Source organism: Bubalus kerabau, chromosome 5, assembly GCF_029407905.1.
Source record: "Bubalus kerabau isolate K-KA32 ecotype Philippines breed swamp buffalo chromosome 5, PCC_UOA_SB_1v2, whole genome shotgun sequence".
Lineage (NCBI taxonomy): Eukaryota > Metazoa > Chordata > Mammalia > Artiodactyla > Bovidae > Bubalus > Bubalus kerabau.
In genome coordinates, this window is record NC_073628.1 from 76,573,579 (window position 1) to 76,593,436 (window position 19,858).

Below are 19,858 nucleotides of genomic sequence, written 5' to 3' on the forward strand. Positions count from 1 at the left end.
AAAAATGAATGAAATATTCAAAAATGAACTTACAAGTTATATGTAAAACTGACGTGAGGAAAATGATAAAACACTTGTAAAGGACCAAAACCAGACATGAACAAATGGAAGAATCTCCTTTGTTCTTACACAGTACATCTCAGTATCATCAATTGTATCAAGTTCTTCCAAAGTTAATTTATAAATTAAATGTTATCCTAAAATAATATCCCTGGGCTTTTTACTTAAGCTAGGCAAGATGACAATAAAATTCATATGAGAGAAAGAAGCACATAAAAATAGCCAGGAAAACATTTAAAAGGAGAAGAGATGAGCAAGAACTAGCCATACCAAACGTTAGAACATACTACAAAGCTTCTTACAGCAGCTGTCCAGTAGAATTTCTGTGATGGTGGAAATCTCCTGCATCTGCACTGTCCAACATCGTAGCCACCAGCTTTGCGTGGGTAAATGAGCACTCAAAAATGTAGCTAGTGCAACTCAAGAGCTGGATTTTTAATCGTATTTAACTATAGTAAATTTAAAATTAAATGCTACATGTGGCTAATAACTATGAATTAAATAAAATAGCTTTATAATCAGTTGAGTATGGTACTGGTGCATGAATAACAGACCAATCAAGTAGACGATAATGTCTAGAAATAGATTTTCTCCTGCTCTTTTATCGTATATGTATGAAAATTTGTTATGTGGAGGGTACTATGTCCAATCAATGGAGCAAAGATGACCTTTTAAAAAATTGTGCTAGAACAAGTGGATAGTTGTTTAGAAAAAGATAAAACTACATTTAGTCCTCATACCATAATCAAGAATAAACTCCAAATCAGAGATTTAAATGTAATAAATTAAACCATAAATGTTCAAGAAGAAAACAGGGGTGAATTCTTCATTATTAACCTTGGTATAGAGGAAAACTTTATATGACTCAAAGTCCAGATAGAATAAAAGATTGATAAATTTGACCATACATTTTTTAAAATTGTGAATAGGAAAAAAATCTTTAGGAAAATCAAAGACAAATGAAAATAGGAAAAAACTGCAACAAATATAAGAAAAATGCTAATACTATTCATATATAAAATGAAAATTGAGGAAAAAATATTTTATAAATGCCATGGAAAAGGGCAAAGACATAAAAATATGATAAGCCAAAAAGTGGCCCTTAAATGTATGATAGATGTTTCATTTTATTTATAGGAAGAGACACGCACATTAAAACTGAATGAGATAACTTTTCTCAGCTATTGCATTGGCATAACTTCAAAAGCTTATAATACAGTGTCAGTAAGATCCACCCAGAAGTTGCTGATGGGAAGACAATGTCACAACACTTCTGAAGGGGTATGGATTTGGCAATATTTAACAAAACTGTACATGTATTTGTCTTCTGATGCAGTATTCCCACTTCCTGGTATTTTCCCAGAACAATAAGAAGATATATGCAAGAGATTATTCATTGCTTCATTATTTATAATTGCAAAATATTGGAAACAACCTCAAAGTTCAAACATCGGAGACTGGTTAAATATACTGTTACAAGCACACAATGCAGTAACATAGGAATGTATAGCTGTAAAAAGAGAATCCAGGAAACTTCAGTGAAGCAACAGGAGATTAAATCCCAGAACATATGAAGTGAAAAGAGCAAAGCGTAGGAGTATACATCAGTTTTACATTTCCTAAATCTGATTATTTTAATGTGGCTATATGGGAAATATCTTTGTTCTTAGGAAACACACAAGAGTACTAAAGAGTACAAGGCAATGATAAGTCAACCTACTCACAAGTGGTTGGATGGTATCACCAACTCAGTGGATATTAGTTTGAGTAAACTCCGGGAGATAGTGAAGGACAGGGAAGCCTGCTGCACTCCATGGGGTGGCAAAGGTCAGACAGGAGGTAGCAACTGAATGACTGCAAGTGGTTCAGAAAAAGCAAGGAGAGAGAAAGAGAGGAGGAAAGCAAATGTAACATAATGTTGAAAGTGGTGAATCTGGATAAAGCTAAATAAGAGCTACCAGGCAGAACCAGGACATCTCTTAAGCACTCCCAGAACAATCTGTTAGTTTCCATCTTTGTTCATCATCGATTGCAAGTTGCTGAATTCTTACTCACCTTTGTTTCCCTATCACTTCCAGCAGGATCTGATATAAGGGAAGCTCTCAATTACTGTGTAAATGACTGATAAGTTAGAAAAGAGAGGTCATGTGGATTGGCTTCTCCAGAAAAGGGATCTCAGAGAAGTTTAAAATTAAAAATTTATTTTAAAAATGGCTAAAGCTGGGGGAAAAGGAGGAGCAGAGGGTGAATATGGGCAAGGGGGAACAACTTCCCCCACACAGAAGCAGGAGTGAACTGGGTAGAGTTGGAGACAGAGCTGAGGCCTTGGAATGGAATTAGTATCAAATAAGTTTGGAGAGCTGATGATGAGAATCAGACTACAGAGCCTACCAATAGAGGCAGGAAGTTTGGGGAGGACTGAGAAATTCCTCTTGGGTTCCCAGGTAACAAACAACCTAATATCCAAAATACACAGCTCCTCCTGTTGGTCTGTTCACACTGGGGAAAAAAATAGGCCAATGGTGAGTACTCCGGCTGTTTCCCTTTTCAGGGCTGGTCCCTGATCAAGCAGGCTTCCCAGCTGTTCAGACCCTCCTTTTGAATTCTCACACAGGAATCCAGACAGATGGCAGCTTGGTTTGACTTTGCATTACACAGCCACAGGAAAATGTTGCCGTTTTCTAGATTCTGTTGTGTTTTTTTTTTTTTTTTTTTTTTTTCAAATCCGCTGCCCTAACCACATTGTTTCATGCTCTGCAAGTTTTGCTTTGATGAGACAATGCGAAAAAAGAAAAGATAATCTTAAATAGGTTTTGGCTTTAAAGGGCAGAAAGTAAGAATTTCAGTTCCTATGATTAACTAGGCACGGCTTACACTCTATGAAGTGCCAAAGCTTAACTTGAAAGATGTTAAATGCTTCAAGCTGTGCAAGCGTGTGTTTCTTCAAATGGGCAGAAGTGAAGATTGTGAACACAGGCAAAGCTTTAATTGAGGGGTGTACACGGTTGCCTCCATTACATACATACGTGTTACCAGGTCTACAAATTATGTATTCATTCATTTTAATTTTCCTGTAAAATTCAACATTATTCCATGTCTATGGATTATGTCTATGGTATATGTCTATGAGAGATTCAAGATATGAGGATATAACTATAAAATACAGACAGTAATCAAATTGACTTCAGATTGGGTAATCATTTAAAACTAAGAGAACAAACTGCTATTCTTTACTCTTGCAGGCCCAGGCAGGGGAGGAAAAAAAAATGAGTTGAAATTCAGAAAAAGATCATTTATACATAGAATCTAAAATGATACAAATGAACATATCTACAAAACAGAAATAGACTCACAGACATAGAGAACAGACTTGTAGTTGCCAAGGAGGGAGGGAAAGGGCGAGAAGGATTGGGAATTTGGGATTAGCAGATGCAGACTAGTATATATGGTATGGATAAACAACAAGATCCTACTGTGTGGTACAGGGAACTACATTCAATATCCTGTGATAAAGCATGATGAAGAATATGAAAAAGAATACATATATATGCACACACATAAAAAACTGAGTCACTTTGCTGTGTAGACGAAATTAACACAACACTGTAAATCAATTGTACTTCAATAAAATTTTTTAAAAAGACACAGCCATTCATTCTTCCATTTGCTGCCTTGCTATTAGATGAAGAAGGTGATTATTTCTCAGCATGTCTAGAAAAATATATCCTCAAAATATCAATAAACACCTCTAAAAATTCCCATATCCTCAGCTATGTACATGCTGAGGCATTTGTAAATCAAGTATATAGTTGCTCATTCAACAAATATTTAGTAAGTACTTCTTCTTCTTCCTCTGAAGTCGCTCAGTCGTGTCTGACTCTTTGCGACCCCATGGACTGTAGCCTACCAGGCTTCTCCATCCATGGGATTCTCCAGGCAAGAATACTGGAGTGGGTTGCCATTTCCTTCTCCAGGGGATCTTCCCAACCCAGGGATTGAACCTGGGTCTCCTGCATTGGAGGCAGACGCTTTAACCTCTGAGCCACCAGGAAGTGTTAACCTAGAAAAAGATGTTAATCCATAAAGACAATGCCTTATCTCATAAGAACTAGCTATCAACAAATTGGATTACTACAGCTAATAGGAAAATTAGTAGTATGGTAAGTACTTAGGAAGTGTCAAATACTTTTCTGTGCACCAGGGATATGGTAGGGAGAACACTGATGAAGATAGAATTTTTGCCCTCCAAAACTTACATTCTAGTAGCGACAGATAAGACACTGAACAACATAACTAAATAGAAAGTACAATGTACTGCTGATGGTAAAGAAAAATGAAGCACAGGAAGACAGAGTATGTTGAGGAGGTGGCAAATGTAATTAGGGTTTTGGGGGAAGTCTCTCTGAAAATATATTTGAGAAAGGACATAAAGGATGTGAGGGGATGAGCCACGGGGACTGCTGAGGAAAAAAGTCAGGAAAGGGAAGCAGGGAACACCCAGGACCTGCCTCCTGCATCCTCAGAGGGAGGAGGGCAGTGTACCTGGATCAGAAGGTTCAACTTAGAAGTCAGCGAGGAGCCTGATCAGAGCTGTGGCCATTTCAGATAAGGGTGTTGGCTTTTATTCTGAATAAAATGAGGAGCCAAGAAGGACTCTAAGTAAAAGAATGACCACTCAACAAAAAAATCACTCTGGTGGTTGCAAAAAGAACAATCACAGGGAAACAAAAACAGGAGCAGAGAGACCAGTCAGAAGGTTACTGAAATAGCCCACAAAGAAGATGATGCTGTCTACGAAAAAGGAGGTGCAGTGAAGTGGATGTATTTTGAAAGTATACTGATTTTTAAAAAATCAGTTTGCTTTCCTCTTAGATAAAATATTTACACTGAGGCAAGAGCTGTTTTTATGAAGTAACAGAAAAGAAATGATCTAAGCAATGTACTTCAGGAAAAGGATGGGTTTGGATGGGCTAAAGTTAGGAGCAAATGTGGAAATAGGGCAAAATAAAGTCTCATTTAGAAAACCTAAAATGAGGCGTCCTAGAAGGGGAAGGATATGAAGAGGTGGCAGTGCTTCAGAGATAAATTGGCCCCTGTGTAGTTTTTCCTAGAGCCTGTGTGTAAACCATACCTGTTAGGCCACTGGATTTTTCCACTGTCTTTGAATGTCAGCCCAGGTGGCTCAGTGGTAAAGAATCTGCCTGTCACTGCAGGAGACACAGGAGACATGAGTTTGATCCCTGGGTCGGGAATATCCCTTGGTGTAGGAAATGGCAACCCACTCCAGTATTCTTGCCTGGAAAATTCCATGGACAGAGGAGCCTGAAGGGCTACAAGTCCATGGGGTCACAAAGTCAGACACAACTGAGCATGCGCACACACACACACATACACACACACACACACACACACACACACACACACACCCCAACTCAGCCCCAACTTACAGCCTCTGGGCAACCATAACTAGGTTCATAAGAGCTGTAGGTAAATCGGGGAAACAGAGAGAAGTACAGAGAAAAGAAAAAGAAGAGAGAGAAAGGAAGATGTTCAAGAAGAAAAAAAAGGGAGTATAGAAAATACTTTAATAGGTTATAAGCCATTGCCCTGGCCACTGTTCTGCAACACTCATGGTCCCATCAGCAGACCAGATCAAGAGCATGCCAGAAAATGACTGAGCAAGGAGGAAAGATTTCTTTCTAGATGGATCTGATGAACTTTGTGCATGTAGGGTCAGTTCAGGTGGTGCAGTGTGTAAAGGATCCATATGCCAATACCGGAGAAGGAAGAAACACGGGTTTGATCTCTGGGTCGGGGAGATCCCTTGGAGGAGGAAATGGCAACCCACTACAACAGTCTTGCCTGGAGAATTCCATGGACAGAGGAGCCTGGCAGGCTACAGTCCATGCGGTGCAAGAGTCAGACACTAGTGAGCATGCGCACTCACACACACGCACATGCATGTAGAGGACAGGATGTCTGGTGTATGTCAAACATAATCACAGATTCTTATTACAATCATTATACGAAGATAAAGATACTTTATATTATCACTAAATCATCTCAGAGTGTTTTAATTGCCTTTGATTGTATGGCTATTTTCAACTCAAGATATAGAAAATAATTGATTATAAATATCAGGACTGGATGAAATACCAACAAAAATTTCATTGGAGTGGATTTATCTGATCAAGTTAGACAGCTCAAATAGAACATTCAACCCTCTGAGTGGATTTTTTGGATCAAGTAATCATACAAAAATGAGTAATCCAGTGTGGCTGTCTGAGTTGATCAAGCAAACCAGGTAATTGCAACATTTCTCCCTTATTTATGCTGTGTAGATACGGTTCAATTGGAGAAAGGCAGCTTTAAAAAAATTCTAAGGGGATCATGTTGGCCGTGGAGTTTTCCATGTCTTAATTCTCAGCATCTTCTCCTAAAGACTTGTTTGAACAGAAATGTGGTTTGTGACCCAGGATTGAGGACACAGGGTGCTGGACTGTTTATTATTATTTTGTGGGCTCTTTCAGCTTTTTTATCACGGTTCATGTCCCTGTCATGATCCTAACATCAGGTTGCTGGGTCATTACTTTCCTTCCTCCTCTTCCTGTCACACATCTGGAAACTCATCAGCCTTTTTCCTATCCAACCGCTGACCGGGTCTATTTAGAAAGTCAGCACCAAGCAGCAATTGTGAGGAAACACCCTTCTCCCTGATCTTGAATTTCTCCCTTTCCCCGGCCCCAGCACATGCTCTGCTATCCTCCCCAGGGCAGCAATCTGGCTTAACACCAGTCTGCACCACTTGGCCATGCCAAGTGCCACCGAGAACCATGGTGAACCTACACATCTGCATTGCCCTCTTCCGCATTACCAGCTCTTTTCTACTTCATAGGGGGCTTACATCCTAAATCCCATTTCATTGCTCTTCCCCATTATATAAATAGTTGCCTTAAGGTAATAATGATAACAGCCAACACACCAGTGCCTAATAAGTGCCAGGCACTCTTTTAGCCACTGTGAGTGTATAAATAAAGTGGCTAAATACACACACACACACACACACACACACACATACTGGCTCATTTGCTCTCCATGCAAGCATTGTGCAATAGACACTTATTGGCCACCTTTTATAGACGAAGGAACAGAAATACCATTAAGTAACTCGCCTGGTCTCACACAGTTCACAAGCAGGAACTCAAGGCCAGGCAGTCCCCAGGCTCACAAGGGCCTTCCCCCAACCTGCCTCTCAGCAGAGCCTGCTATAGCAATGTACACGTCTCGTGGACTGCCAACAGTTGAGGGCTTTTCTCTGCTGGTTTTCCTTTAATGATAGACTAGCTCTCATCCACTGCATGAAGGAAATGTGGTGGTTTCCTCTCTTCCCAAGACCAGGAGGGAGGCAAGGGCACACGTACAGCCCCCCATGGAGCTGTGACTACAGAATTAGAACCAGCATTGATACAGCTGAGCCCTTGCTTCCCCTAAGTTCCTCTCTCCCTCTCTTCTCAAAGACTGTGGAAGCATCAGAGGAACTAGAAGAGCAGTTGTAAGTTGTTAAATCCCCATTCTAGTGGCCAAAGAAGTTACCGATTGATGTGTGGTATAGATTCAGAGGTCTAGCTCAAAGGAGGCTCACAAAGCTGCTGGATTCATTCATAGCACTAATATGCCAGGTACTAGACTGGCTGCTCGTGTTCAGCAGGCTTGTATGTTTCATTCCATGACAATCTTTAGTTCTTCTTTCACGCCTCTTATGTTATTGACTCAATAATTCATTTGACTGTCATTAAACATCTATTGGATAGCATCAGGTAAGTTTCTAAGTTGGAAGATATGAAGTTGAAATATAATCTCTAGGCTGCAGTTCTCCATGTCAACTGAGGAATCATTGCATGATGACTCTCACCATACTCAATATCCTTTTCTTATGGTAATGTATGTGTCTTTGTTCATAAAAAAAAAAAAGAGTAACTTCCTGAATACCAAAGTTTGAACATTAAGAAGCCCTTTTAATACTAAACTATAGCCAAGGCTTGTATGATTTACCACTTTGGCACTTTCCTCTCTCTGACATTTTGCAGAACTCTCCATTTAAACTTACTGAACTTATTTGACCTGTATGCAGGTCAGAAAGCAACAGTTAGAACTGGACATGGAACAACAGACTGGTTCCAAATACGAAAAGGAATACGTCAAGGCTGTATATTGTCACCCTGCTTATTTAAATCAAATGGCAGACAAGACTAGACCTTGATCTTCAACCAACAAGTGAAATGACACACCCAGAGATGCCATGACAGTTCCAAGGCACTGCCAAAAGACCAAGAAGTGAGTGGTGGCCCAAATTCTGGAAATCCGTGCCCCTTCCCAAAAATAGTTAGGAAGCATCACTACAAACAAAGCTAGTGGAGAACATGGAATTCCAGTTGAACTATTTCAAATCCTGAAAGATGATGCTGTGAAAGTGCTGCACTAAATGTGCCAGCAAATTTGGAAAACTCAGCAGTGGCCACAGGACTAGAAAAGGTCAGTTTTCATTCCAATCCCAAAGAAAGGCAATGCCAAAGAATGCTCAAACTACTGCACAATTGCACTCATCTCACACACTAGTAAAGTGATGATCAAAATTCTCCAAGCCAGGCTTCAACAACATATGAACCATGAAATTCCAGATGTTCAACCTGGTTTTAGAAAAGGCAGAGGAACCAGAGATCAAATTGCCAACATCCACTGGATCACTGAAAAAGCAAGAGAGTTCCAGAAAAACATCTATTTCTGCTTTCTTGACTATGCCAAAGCCTTTGATTGTGTGGCTCACAATAAACTGTGGAAAATTCTGAAAGAGATGGGAATACCAGACCACCTGACCTGCCTCTTGAGAAATCAGTATGCAGGTCAGGACGCAACATTTAGAACTGGACATGGAACAACAGACTGGTTCCAGATAGGAAAAGGAGTATATCAAGGCTGTATATTGTCACCCTGCTTATTTAACTTATATGCAGAGTACATCATGAGAAACACTGGGCTGGAAGGAGCACAAGCTGGAATCAAGATTGCAGGCAGAAATATCAATAACCTCAGATATGCAGACACCACCCTTATGGCAGAAAGTGAAGAATAACTCAAAAGCCTCTTGATGAAAGTAAAAGAGGAGAGTGAAAAAGTTGGCTTAAAACTCAACATTCAGAAAACTAAGCTCATGGGATCTGGTCCCATCACTTCATGGCAAACTGATGGAGAAACAATGGAAACAGTGAGAGACTTTATTTTAGGGGGGCTCTGAAATCACTGCAGATGGTGATTGCAGCCATGAAATAAAAAGATGTGTACTCCTTGGAAGAAAAGTTATGACCAACCTAGACAGCATATTAAAAAGCAGAGACAATACTTTGTCAACAAAGGTCCATCTAGTCAAGGCTATGGTTTTTCCAGTGGTCATGTATGGATGTGAGAGTTGGACTATAAAGAAAGCTGAACGCTGAAGAATTGATGCTTTTGAACTGTGGTGTTGGAGAAGACTCTTGAGAGTGCCTTGGACTGCAAGGAGATGCAACCAGTCCATCCTAAAGGAGATCAGTCCTGGGTGTTCATTGGAAGGACTGATGCTAAAGCTGAAACTCCAATACTTTGGCCACCTGATGCAAAGGACTCATTGGAAAAGACCTTGATGCTGGGAAAGATTGAAGGTGAGAGGAGAAGAGGACGACAGAGGATGAGATGGTTGGATGGCATCACCAACTCAATGGACATGAGTTTGAGTGAACTCCAGGAGTTTGTGATGGACAGGGAGGCCTGGAATGCCGCAGTCCATGGGGTCGCAAAGAGTCGGACAGGACTGAGCAACTGAACTGAACTGAACTGAATCCTCTCACTCATTAGCATATGAAATTACCCTGCCTATAAAAACTAACCACAGCACATTTTGAGACCACACTCACCCTCTGGATTGGCCCACATTCTGTCTGTGGAGTGCACTTCTCTCTGAATCTGAATAAATCCATATCTTACCTATCACTTTGTCTTTGATTGAATTCTTTCTGTGATGAGAGATCAAGAACCCAAGCTTCACTAGGCCCTGAAACCAGGCACTGTGGTTTTGGGCTGGGTTCGAGTCCCAGCCATGGGGGTTTCAAGTCCCAAGCAGGATTTTGGCTGGGTTTGAGTCCTAGCCATGTGGGTTCAAGTCCCAAACTGGATTTCAGCTGTGTTTGAGTTTCTGCATGTGGGTTCAAGTCCCAGTCTGAAGTAAACAGTTTCAATTGGCCTCTCAATTCCCTCACAGGAATATAGCTCTTACTTTTAGCATGTATAATTTTTTTTCTTTTTTCATTTTAAAGTATCCCTGGGTAAGAATCAGTTCAGTTCAGTCACTCAGTCGTGTCTGACTCTTTGTGACCCCATGGACTGCAGCACTCCAGGCTTCCCTGTCCAGCACCAACTCCTGGAGCTTACTCAAACTCATGATGAGCCCACATATTTCTGCTCACTAGAAGAAGCATTTCAAAAAGCCATGGTAACAGCTAGACTGAGAAAATGCAAGCTTCAGAGGCCCAATTTTACATTATGTTAAAAAGTATTTGAGGTCAAGAAACCACAAGAAAAGATAAACATAAATATATTTTATCCAACTTTTAGGAAAATATACATAAGATAACTAAGTATGTGTCCAATAGCCAGTTCCAAATATGTTGGGAATATTTAGAGAACTGACTTTTAAAGAAAGACAGAAGACCCCAATCTGGTTTTCTGTGGGTTCCTGGAAAGCCTACTATATAAAGATGAAATACATTTAAGAAACTGTTAAAGATCCAGCATTTGAAAATGTTTCAAGCTAAAACTAAGCAGAGTAAGAATAATACAGGTCACTTCAGTAAAGTGGGGAAAGGGATATAAAATTTTTATATGAAGAAAGCCTTCAAAAAATGTATAGAAAGCTAGTACAAGGGTTTGGAGATGCCATACGTAAAAATAAGTAGAAGCAAGGCAAAAGATTTTAGCTTTAGCAGTGAGTGAAAGGATTATATGCCAAACCACAGAAAAATATTCCAGTGAAAAATAATGGGCTCTTGAAATAAATTTTCAGAATAAAGGAGTAAAGGTAAAAGCTGTTTTCCTGACAAAATATTAATGAGAAATTAGACACGGGAGAAAAAAATTACATGAATACCAATCCCAGTGATTGTTACTTCCTTGAGAAGGAGGATCAAGAAAAAAGGGAGTTGGCCAGAACTGGGAACCCATTTCCTGGAATAAATGGAGAAATGTTTTAAAGTGAGATGATGGAAATTAAAACAGCAGTGAAAAGGGCAGAAACAGATAAGGGAAAATAGACACCAGGTCTTAATATGATACCCTTATTATTACTAGATCGATAGCATACTGTTCTACTATGTCAACATCTTTTGGAGCAAAGGGGTCATATAAAAGGATCAATAAAACAACCTTTTAAAACAATAAAGTAAACATATTCCACATGTTTTAGAGGAAATGAAGAAAAAATTAGTTTAGATGTAAGCTTGTTTAGGTATCTTATGCCAGGTTAGATTAGTAAAAATTCAAACCAGAAGTAAACACTATTTTTCTAAAGAGAATCTAAAATCAAAGGAGGCGCCCAGGCAGTGTGTACCAAAGATCTGGTAATTTTCTGGTTAATTTGTTTAATGTGGGTAGCTTCCAAGTCCTTTTTTTTTTAAACTTGTACTATTAAAATTATCTTTCTATAGTATTAACTGTGTAATACCAGGTCCCTCTTTGTACTTTCTGAATATAGTACAAGAAGTACAGGTATTTGATTAAGACTTTTCAGCAATATTTATATACCAATAAGTTATGAAATAAACTGTACAAATATATGTATTAAATTCATACAATGATGAATCCAAGAAAATACATACAGATCTACATCCTTTATACATATATTGACTCAGTTATTCCTTACAAAAAGCCTGTAAGTAGATTTATTATCATCCCCATCTTATAAGTTGAAAACACAAAGGCTCCAAGATTTGAGTGACTTGCCCAAGATCACAGAGCCAGTCACTCTGATTTGACTTTAGGCTACCTGAGGCCATGGTCTCTCAGCCACTATGTTATGTAGCTATCAAATAAACAGTGAGGTACATAGCCTTATGAAGTTGAGCTGTTAAAAGTATGAAAAACATGGTGTGAGAGCAAAGGAAGGCATATCTAACTCTGGTGTGAAGCAGGTTTAGGAAATTCCTTGAAAGGTAAGCAGGAATTCACTTAAATAGTATCGATAAATTGGAGGCCATCTCTTACAGAGACGTAAATATATGATGTGAGAAAACATTCATCTGAGGAAGGGTGAGATAACTAACAGTTAAACATCAGTGGCACACAAAACAGAAGCATGTACAGTCACTAACTCTTATTAATTTCCTTTTGCAACTTCACTGCAAAGCAAGTCTTCATATGCTAAATGTATCTTTCTTAATCTGAAGCCAAAAATGTATTTCCTTATGGAAGTAAAGTAAACTTCCATATTAATGTCAGGAGATAACTAAGCAATTGTTTGGTGCACTGGAGGTAGATTTCATTTCATCAGGATGGCTTAAGTGACTGGCTGATCATTATAAATTCCAAGTATTGTGACTTGACTGAACAAAAGTCACAGCAAACTAGATAAAATATTTGATTCAGTTGTTGATAAAATATTTGATTCGGTTGTTGGCAAGTCTAAACTGTATGGAGACAGAGAATTCAAAAAAATCATTTTTTACACCCTTTTCTGTAGAATCCAACCTTAGAAATATTTCGTCTTCCTACAGAACATAGCTCTCCTTGTTTCTATTAGCATTAACTGGTTCTACAATCCCTGTTTTCAAGTTACTTGAGAAATTTTTTAAATGCCACACTATGGTCTGTTTTCTCACAGACTCTTTAGTGAAATGAGTAAGAATACAAATATAGACAATGCTATAATGAAGCAGCTTCATCTATTATAAAGACAGACTAGCCTGTTAACAATTAAAACATCTTTCTGTTAGTCCCTCCCATTCTTAAAATCATTGGGGTCTTTTTTATTGTATTCTCAATGAAATATTAATAGGTTTCTTAAAATGCTTTAGAATTTTCTCTGAGTTAATGTTTAACATTTTATTGGATAATTCACATCTTAAATAAACAGAATTAGACAATTTTGCGACTGACCAAATTTCACGTTCACTTCTTACTACTATCCCGATACTCTATTCCTATTTGAATTCCTTCTCATTTTCTTGGAATGAAACTAGACCTTAATTTTGAAACTATGGTTAGGCCACTTCATTCCCATCACTATTTCTACCACACCCCCAATCCTGCTATACCACAACTCTTTTGCTTTCAATGATTCACACAGTTCTTCCTAACTGATAACACCCAGCAGTGCACTTCTGCTGAAAACCAAAGCTCCTTGAAGATTAAGCTCCTGTACTTACTCATACCTACTGCTGAGATCGCCTACTGATGCCAGACAAGCCAGAATCAGAGTTAGTCATGTTTTTTAAAGAGTCCACAGTTCCTGCTGCACAGTTCATTCCTGACAACTGCCCCTAAACATCATTCTTATAAGTCCAGCAAATGACACACTTCGTAGCTAAAAACATACTAATCATGAAAAACACCCTACCTGATTCCCACCACAGTCTGGGAGTTCTGGTACTCCACTCCTCTACTCTTTAGGTCTACTCACAGCAATAAAGTTGCTCCCTAACTTCCTAAGACACACATGCTCCCAGATGCCAGCCATAACATTGAGATTACCCTGACACGTCCATCTCTCCAATGGGATTGAACTCAATCAGAACATCTATTTCAGGGACCCTAACTACCTGTTGCTGCTGCTGCTAAGTTGCTTCAGTCTTGTCCGACTCTGTGCGATCCCATAGATGGCAGCCCACCAGGCTCCCCCATCCCTGGGATTCTCCAGGCAAGAATACTGGAGTGGGTTGCCATTTCCTTCTCCTAGACACTGCCTAATGGCAGGGACCCTAAATTACCATAGCTCCAGAATAAGTTCAGATGGAGGGAGTTGCCTCTATCAAGGACTATTTGTAATGGGGAAGAACAAATCTAACTCTATATTAGATCTGTTCCTTTTGCTTTAATTTTTCTGCTCTGTTGCCTGAGCTTATTCATGCTGGCTCTGTATCTTTTATAAAACAATGTTGCCTATAGCCTGAAATATACAGGATAGTCTATTCTCAGGACTCCGACCTTTAAAAGTCCATTCTATAGAGATGAAAAGTTGCAGAACAAATAACGTTTGTCTTGTTGAAAGTTTATAGGAACATCGTGAACTGACCTACAAGAACAAAGCAAGAACAAAGGATTCCTACACCAAGAAGTTTGCAACAACTTACCACGTCCCTCCTTCACACCCAATCAAAAAATGGGCCAAAGAACTAAATAGACATTTCTCCAAAGAAGACATACAGATGGCTAACAAACACATAAAAGATGCTCAACATCATATCAGAGAAATGCAAATCAAAACCACAATGAGGTACCATTTCACACCAGTCAGAATGGCTGCAATCCAAAAGTCTACAAGCAATAAATGCTGGAGAGGGTGTGGAGAAAAGGGAACCCTCTTACACTGTTGGTGGGAATGCAAACTAGTACAGCCACTATGGAGAACAGTGTGGAGATTCCTTAAAAAACTGGAAATAGAACTGCCATATGACCCAGCAATCCCACTGCTGGGCATACACACCGAGGAAACCAGAATTGAAAGAGACACGTGTACCCCAATGTTCATTGCAGCACTGTTTATAATAGCCAGGGCATGGAAGCAACCTAGATGTCCATCAGCAGATGAATGGATTATACAGAGTGAAGTAAGCCAGAAAGAAAAACACCAATACAGTATACTAACGCATATATATGGAATTTAGAAAGATGGTAACAATAACCCTGTGTACGAGACAGCAAAAGAGACACTGATGTATAGAACAGTCTTATGGACTCTGAGAGAGAGGGAGAGGGTGGGAAGATTTGGGAGAATGGCATTGAAGCATGTAAAATATCATGTATGAAACAAGTTGCCAGTCCAGGTTCGATGCACGATACTGGATGCTTGGGGCTGGTGCACTGGGACGACCCAGAGGGATGGAATGGGGAGGGAGGAGGGAGGAGGGTTCGGGAGGGGGAACACATGTATACCTGTGGCGGATTCATTTTGATATTTGGCAAAACTAATACAATTATGTAAAGTTTAAAAATAAAATAAAATTTAAAAAAATTAAAAAAATAAAAAAAAAGAAAGAAAGCTGTGGTACATATACATGATGGAGTATTACTCAGCCATTAAAAAGAATACATTTGAATCAGTTCTACTGAGGTGGATGAAACTGGAACCTATTATACAGAGTGAAGTAAGCCAGAAAGAAAAACATCAATACAGTATACTAACGCATATATATGGAATTTAGAAAGATGGTAACGATAACCCTGTATGCAAGACAGCAAAAGAGACACAGATGTATAGAACAGTCTTTTGGACTCTGTCGGGGGGTGGGGAATGATTTGGGAGAATGGCATTGAAACATGTATAATATCATATAAGAAACAAATTGCCAGTCCAGGTTCGATGCAGGATACAGGATGCTTGGGGCGGTGCACTGGGATGACCCAGAGGGATGGTACGGGAAGGGAGGTGGGAGGGGGGTTCATGTACACCCATGGCAGATTCATGTTGATGTATGGCAAAACCAATACAAAATTGTAAAGTAATTAGCCTCCAATTAAGATAAAAAAAAGTGCTTGTGGGGTTTTAGAAATGAGTGTGGGGTTTAAAACTGAGTATGGGGTTTTGGGGGCACGAGCCACCTGTTTCCTTGCATAGCCCTGCTTAAATAAACCTTTCTCAGCTACAAACTCTGATGTTTTGGTTTATTTGGCCTCACTGTGTATGGAGCACACAAATTTGTGTTCAGTAACACATTGACTGATAGCTATTGCAAGCCTAAGATGTTGCCTTTTCAAAAAAAAAAAAATGAGGTAAGAGGGAAAATGGTCTCTCCAAGGCATCTGGAAAGTCTGAAAATGATGAACACCATGACAACTGTATTTTTACGTGGAGGTAAGTCCCTCAGCTGCAGCCATGAAATTAAAAGACACTTACTCCTTGGAAGGAAAGTTATGACCAATCTAGACAGCACCTTAAAAAGCAGAGACATTACTTTGTCAACAAAGGTCCATCTAGTCAAGGCTATGGTTTTTCCAGTGGTCATGTATGGATGTGAGAGTTGGACTATAAAGAAAGCTGAGCACTGAAGAATTGATGCTTTTAAACTGTGGTGTTGGAGAAGACTCTTGAGAGTCCCTTGCACTGCAAGGAAATCCAAACAGTCCATCCTAAAGGAGATCAGTCCTGGGTGTTCATTGGTAGGACTGATTTTGAAGCTGCAACTCCAATACTTTGGCCACCTGATGTGAAGAGCTAGCTCATTTGAAAAGACCCTGATGCTAGGGAAGATTGAGGGCAGGAGGAGAAGGGGACGACAGCGGATGAGATGGTTGTATGGCACCACTGACTCAATGGACATGGGTGTGGGTGGACTCTGGGAGTTGGTGATGGACAGGGAGGCCTGGTGTGCTGCAGTTCATGGGGTCACAAAATTGGACGCGACTGCGACTGAACTGAACTGAAGTCCCTCAATAGATACACCTACACAAAATTTAAATAAAAAATATAGCTTGATGAGATTTTTTTTAGAATTATCTTGTATTAATTTCTGATACCTAAAGTGAAGATTTCCTTTTCTTTTTATGGTTTGGATGAAACATGGTTCTGAGTGATTTTACATTAGTATTAGAAAATAGATAAGAAGTTAAGTTGCCCTCTCCTCACCATGTATTCATTTCTGCATAATATGCTTTAGTGGAATTAGAGACTTTCATTTAGGATTACTCTAAAATGCCAGTGACAAAAATAAAATGTAATTGATCCAATCTTCCCTTTCACTCAGATGACTATTACTTAAAAATTCAGACCATCTTTAAGAATTTTATATAAAGGATAATTTCCACTTATGTTTAAAATGAGAAAAGATACCTTTTAGAATATATTAAATTACAAAAATATTAATTATATGAAACTTTGTCACTTCTGCACAAACTTCTTCTGGATAGGACTCTTCCTCACTTTAGAAGAATCACTTTACAAAGAAATCCTACAGTATTGCTTTAGCTGTGTAGTACGAATACCATATACAGCACAGACTAAGTCTTGTATATTCCTTGAGAGCATGATCCATGTCTGATTTATTTACTTTTTAAAATTTTCCTGGTCCCAAAATACCTAGGGCCAGTGCCTTAAACACTACTAAATACTGATGTTGAATTAAAATAGTAAAGGTACTTGAAATGATTTAAGTTCAATATATTATATTACTTTGACTTTACCATTTTACAATGTAGCCTCTTTGCAATTGACCCAAATTCCCCAGAGTTTTCAATATACTTGAATTAGGTCCAACTACCACATCATTAGCTGAGATAAATTTCATTACATGGGATTAATATAAGGAAGTAGATGGGTAAATTCACTGTAAGATATTTATTTACAGATTTATCACATCACATGAAAATGTGAGTTTAAGGCAATTGAGAAAATCCACTATTAAAGAAGAAGAATAAACTGGAACAGACTCACCAGAAAATGTTAAACTATTTTGGTGGATTTTGGTTTTGTCAAATTCTTAAATATGTTTGGCCTAACACATTTCCCTTTAATTCCCTTAATATACCCTGTGGATTTCCACAGAAATGTGAACCGTATGTTTCTGATTCATTTATACTTAACTCATCAACATGTTTAGTAAGAATGATTTGAAGCACAAAGCCTCATGAACAGTTTCTGTGGGCTCTTTCACTTTACTTAGTAAACAATGAGAACCTGAACCCAGAAATCTTGGGGCCTTATTTAATACTCAGATTCCATAAAGAATGAGAGAGTTCTTAACTGGATCAGGCACACTTTGCCTTTGACGGCACCTCGCTCCAAATCTTGCAGCTGGGAGGAATTATTTTGATAGCTGGCTCTATTTTTTGTCACTTTTATTTTAGAGACTATAAGCCTTTGATGGTGCAAAAGTTGTTGGAGTTGGGACCAGCTGACACCCAATCAGCTCTGTTTGTTTACGCAGAATGAGGCTCCAACTGCCAGGGAAGTCTGTTCATCCACAGAGTCTGAAGAGAAGGCTTTCCTCTACCAGTAGTAAATTAAAAGGATCAAGCAGTATAATCTTATAATCTCTCATGACCTAACCACTACAGTTATTACTCTTTGCTTATCTATATAGAGAGAGACAAACTTTTACCTGACTCTACAGGATATGAGTGAACAAGTACAAAATTATCTATTTAATGACTTCATCAAGCTGATAATTCCTTGGTTTTTCTCATCTAATCCCAGTATATTAGATACAGCATGGGGACACATGCATTTCCTTTCTTTACCAACTTGGAAAAACATACACTGAAGGTCTATGTCTGAGTATTTAATGAGAAATATTTCACTCCTCCATTGGCTAGTATGTCTCTTAGCTGCCATCACATGGGATTTTATTTTTCTCATTAAAATGGCTGACATCTGGGTTTAGGAAATTAGCAACCATACCTCCTGTTCCTCCTCCTCCTTCATGGGCATTCCTCCAACAGCTTGTCAGATCCCAGTTTCCCTGTGGTTTGTGTTTATAAAAACCCTTAAGTCTCTGTAATACATTAGAGATAATCTGCTTATAGTGATATCTACTTTTCCCTCCACCCACCCCTGCTTTGTCCTTCTTCACCAAACCCCTTTTTTCCCTGTTCCATCTAAGGACTCTTTTGGAGACAAAATCTTGGTCTAGAGGCATTCCTTTCTTCTGCTCCTCATTGAAAAACAGAAATAAAAATCCTCTGGCTATGAGATATATGTAATTTCTGTAGAAGAAACTTAAAAACAAAGAATTAGCATACTGAAATAAGAATAATCTGAAGGAAATTCCTAGGGAGAAAAACAGCTCTCTTTCATCAACTTTCTCTGGAATTAGAGAGAGATGAAAGAGATATGTGTGGTATTTGCAGGGGGAAAAAGTGTTCTTTTCAATACAGAGCATAAAATGTACCTCCTGAGTTTCATAAATGAAGATCCTGAGCTTTTCTTTTATCAAATGAAAGAGTGGGAAAAAAATTTATCAAGAAAAAAATACAAAGAAAGAAAATCGTGCACAATGGGTCCTAAGCCACTCATTTAATAAAACATTCCTGGACCAAGGTGCTGTGGAAAATAAGGCACTAGGGATAAAGAGTGTTACCTTTCATTATTAATCATTAAGAACTTTTTATTTCACCATTTACATAAATCATTCTGCCTTCTTAAGATCAAAGTCTGCCTTCTTAAGATCAAAGTCCAAAGTAGGGAAAAGAAGAAATTCCTAGAACTTCTGTATATTTTAATTTTTAACCTCCTTTATTCTGAGAGAGATGGGAATCCCAGACCACCTGACCTGCCTCTTGAGAAACCTATATGCAGGTCAGGAAGCAACAGTTAGAACTGGACATGGAAAAACAGACTGGTTCCAAATAGGAAAAGGAGTACGTCAAGGCTGTATATTGTCACCCTGCTTGTTTAATTTATATGCAGAGTACATCATGAGAAACGCTGGGCTGGAAGAAGCACAAGCTGGAATCAAGATTGTCGGGAGAAATATCAATAACCTCAGATATGCAGGTGACACCACCCTTATGGCAGAAAGTGAAGAGGAACTAAAAAGCCTCTTGATGAAAGTGAAAGAGGAGA

General features: G+C 38.8%; 1 long non-coding RNA gene and 1 other non-coding gene across 2 annotated transcripts in view; both read right to left on the reverse strand.

The window, feature by feature from the left end:
* The window catches only part of LOC129653921 (uncharacterized), a 115,369-nt gene extending 96,125 nt beyond the window's left edge, over nucleotides 1-19,244 (reverse strand). The window contains exon 1 of the long non-coding RNA XR_008715283.1: nucleotides 18,695-19,244. This is a non-coding gene — a long non-coding RNA (uncharacterized LOC129653921). The remainder of the gene's footprint in view (nucleotides 1-18,694) is intronic.
* TRNAW-CCA (transfer RNA tryptophan (anticodon CCA)) lies at nucleotides 4,040-4,112 on the reverse strand. The gene has a single exon. It is a non-coding gene; the product is annotated as a tRNA-Trp (tRNA).
* Nucleotides 19,245-19,858: the final 614 nt, after the last annotated feature.